Raw genomic sequence first — 4,270 nt, 5'->3', positions numbered from 1 at the left:
AGTCCTTGTGAATAAAAAAATCTCCGTGGAGAGGCCCTTACCACCTAGGTAGATGACCAAGTCAAAAGAGCTTATGCTGTAAGATTGGAAACTAAGGAGAGAGAATGAGTGGAATGTGAAGGTTCACGGGTCCACGAACTTGATTTGGCACATGTACATGCCAATATGTCCGACCAGGGCTGGACACGCTCCAGGGAATTACCAGCCTCGTCCAACCCTGGTCGGACAAAGATCTTTGAAGGGTGGCTTGATCACATCACTACAGTCTGAAAATGTCCACCCTTCTGCTGCAGAATCAGCCTTAATATTGAATAAACATAATCAGGTTAAAGGGTATATTGTTCTTAAGTCTCTGTGGAGGACCAAGGGAATCTGGTCCTCGTCAGGAGTGCCATCACCAGAACCTATGAAATCACCCCTGAGAGATTGTAGCAGACTTGGCGGTGCCTCCCCAAGGATGCTGGTCATACCTGAACCGATTGGGTTTATTACAAAGACAAGAATCTGAGCCACTGGATGTCGTCCCTGGCCTCCCTGGATATAGAGGCAGTCATAGAATGGTTTAAAATAGATTTCTTTTACTATGCTACTAGCATCCTTGTAACATACCTGCATGAAAGGAGCCCCTCTACCGTAGCAGAATGCTGCAACCACAGGTACATTGAGCTATCATAGCCGCCATTTTTAAAGCCTTGGCAAAATACAAATATTCATTCAGAATTTCAGAGGCTGTTTGTCGTCATCACCTTGAGGGAGGAGTCATATGTTTACGGCATGTATAGCTTTGAACCCATACATTAGAGTTCTGCTGCTTTATTTTACTCTCATGAATATATTTTGTTATAAGTAATAAAGAATATTGCCAAAAATTAGGTAGTGATGAAAAGTATACTATGGCTAAGCAATATCTTTGTCAAATGCACAGAAAAATGTTATTCCGGAAAGACACCAGGACAAAGGCTCTGAATCTCATAGTAAATTGTTAAATGGAAACAAAACATTTAAGTGCATGGAAGAATGTTTGAAGGCATATGATAACTTATAAGCATCCTGACATATAAACCTGTCTTCATTACCCCAGAATATAAAAAATCTTTCCATATGGTGGCAGATGCAAGTGACAGGCATACGAGCCGTAAAGTTCAAAATTACAGATAGTACCATTGAAAAGGTGCTATTATGAATGGCACTTGCCATGAAACTTTATGAAGCCTATCATGCTGACCATAAGTTTCTACTTACGGTCCTTAAGGACCATAATCCATTAAGATTCCTTATCAGGTTCAGGAACCAGAATAGGAGCTTGATGCTCTGGATCCTTGACATCCAAGATTGCAATTGGTGGACAGATAATAATATTACTGACATTCTGTCAAGGCACTAATGCATTTGAGAATCTTTCCCAAAATTTCCCTGAGTATTTCACGGTGCTATTTAGAGGAAGTGCAAATGACTCCCTTCCTAGTGTGTGGGCTCTTATAAGTAACTCCCTTTTAAAATGACCTTGTTGTACCCCTTTGTATCATGCTGACAATGTTTCTTAATGGCGTGGATGGTGGTAAATGTTTGTATGGAAAAATTGAGCTATTAGACTAAAAGGATATAGGTAAGTCTGCTTATTGATGAAATTAGAATCCTGACGTATAAGTTATCTATACAAATGAAAATGTAAATGTTCATTTCTTCAAAATCTTAAATCTCCAAAATTTCTCCACCGATTGCTTTGAAATTTTGACACAACATTGCATTCGAATATGCGAGTGTTTTCGAATGGGGTTTCATCCTATTTCCCCCCTCCGAAGGGGGTGGGGTAGATAAGGGATTCCTTGAAACAGAGTTGGTTCTGCCCGTGAAACGAGGCTGGTTAAGCCCATAGACTTAGTTGCTTTACAAATTTATCATACATAATTTCTGTATACATAGACTTATCATTTGGAAAAGAATGCTATAGGTTAAACATCTATGACATCAAAGAGGGTGGAGTTTGAGAGGGGGTTGACAGACAGAATGAGAAGGAGAGGAAGTGAGAGAGAGAGTAGACAGGATGTTAGGAAAAATAAAAAGGAAAAAAGTCAGGGAGGGTTAGAGAGAGAGACACACACACACACAGACAGAGACAAAGAAGAGTCGGGGTTTGGGAGGAGAGAGAGAGAGAGAGAGAGAGAGAAAGAGAGAGAGACAGACAGACAGACAGAGGGAGAGAGAGAGTAAGTATTAGTGAGAAGAAAGAGGGAAAGAGACAGCGATGGTTGGAAAGACAAAGAGAGGTTAAGAGAAAGGAGTTTTCTCTTTTCTTTCTTTTCCATTTAACCAGACTGAACCACAGCAACGCTCCAAAAGTTCTTCACCAATTGCTTTGAAATTTTGACACAACAGTGCATTCGAATATGCACATGTTTTTATAATGGAGTTTCATCCTACCTCCTCCCTCCAAAGGGGGTGGAGGTGAGAAGGGATTCACTGAACGGAACTGGCTCTGCCAATGAAATGGGGCTGGTTATACTCATAGACTTAGTTACTTTACAAATTTACCATGCATAATTTTTGTATACATATGACTTATAATTTGGAAAAAAAAAAAAACTATAGGGTAAACATCAATGACATCAAAGAGGTTGGAGTTTGAGAAGGGGGTTGCCAGAGAGAGAATGAGAAGGAGAGGAAGTGAGAGAGAGTAGACGGGGTATTAGCGAGAAGAAAGAGGAAAAAAAAGACAAAGAGAGAGAGAGAGAGAGAGAGAGAGAGAGAGAGAGAGGAGAGAGAGAGAGAGAGTAGAGCGGGTGAAGGAGAGGATGGAGAGGAGAGAGAGAGAGAGAGAAAGAGGAAAAGGAGGATTGAGAGAGTGAGAATAGAAGGCAAAAGAGAGAGAGAGAGAGAGAGAGAGAGAGAGAGAGAGAGAGAGAGAGAGAGTGAGATAGAGAGAGTTGGTATAAGTGACAAGAAAGAGGGAAAGATACAGTGATTGTTGGAGAGAGAAAGAGGGAGTAAGAGAATGCAAAAGGGAGAGAGAGAGAGAGAGAGAGAGAGAGAGAGAGAGAGAGAGAGAGAGAGAGAGAGAGGGGTTGTTTGGGAGGAGAGAGAGAGAGAGAGAGAGAGAGAGAGAGAGAGAGAGAGTAGGTATTAGTAAGAAGAGAGAGGGAAAGAGACAGCGATGGTTGGAGAGACAAAGAGCGGATAAGAGAAATCAGTTTTCTCTTTTCTTGCTTTTTCATTTAACCAGACTGAACCACAGCAACGCTCCAAAAGTTCTTCACCAATTGCTTTGAAATTTTGACACAACAGTGCATTCGAATATGGAGTGTTTTTGTAATGGGGTTTCATCCTACCTCCTCCCTCCCTAAGAAGATCACCAGTAATATATATATATATATATATATATATATATATACTATATAATATATATATATATATATATATAATATATATCTATAATCTTATATATATATATATATATACTGGGTGTTTTCGAATTAGAGGCCCCTCCACAGAACAAATGGAAAATTATGAAGTTTTCTGCTATAGCCTATCTCTAAGTGCGTTATCTTAAGTTTCTATTAAGCTATTTTTCATTTTACATTTCTTGTATTTTCAGACTGAGCGACGGAGTTAGATACAGGCACCGAGTAGCTCTGTCCCGTGAAACAGGGCTGGTTATACTCGTAGACTTAGTTACTTTACAAATTTATCAAACAAAATTTCTATGTACATATGACTTATCATTTGGAAAATATAAGGTAAACGTCAATGACATCAAAGAGAGTGGAGTTTGAGAGGGGGGGTTGGCAGAGAGAGAATGAGAGGGAGAGGAAGTGAGAGAGAGTATTAGACGGGGTTTTGTTGGAGGGTGAAGAAAGAGAGAAAAGAGAGAGAGAGAGAGAGAGAGAGAGAGAGAGAGAGAGAGAGAGAGAGTTTTGGTATTAGTGACAAGAAGGAGGGAAAGATACGGTAATTATTGGAGAGAGAAAGAGAGTAAGGGAAAGGAGCAAAAGGGATAGGAGAGGAGAGAGAGAGAGTGTGTGTGTGTAGAGTGGGTGTTAGGTAGGAGAAAGATGGAAAAAGTGAATGAGGGAGAGAGAGAGAGAGAGAGAGAGTTGGTATTAGTGAGAAGAAAGAGGAAAAGAGACAGTGATGGTTGGAGAGAAAGGAGCTTTCTCTTTTCTTTCTTTTCCATTTAACCAGACTGAGACACAGCAACACGTGGCCGGGTACGTGGCCTAATAAAGATAGCATTGCATAAAAGCCTGGTTGGATGGGATTTACAAGTTGTGTG

This window comes from Macrobrachium nipponense, chromosome 19 (genome assembly GCF_015104395.2).
Source record: "Macrobrachium nipponense isolate FS-2020 chromosome 19, ASM1510439v2, whole genome shotgun sequence".
NCBI lineage: Eukaryota > Metazoa > Arthropoda > Malacostraca > Decapoda > Palaemonidae > Macrobrachium > Macrobrachium nipponense.
This window is presented reverse-complemented; position numbering follows the sequence as displayed.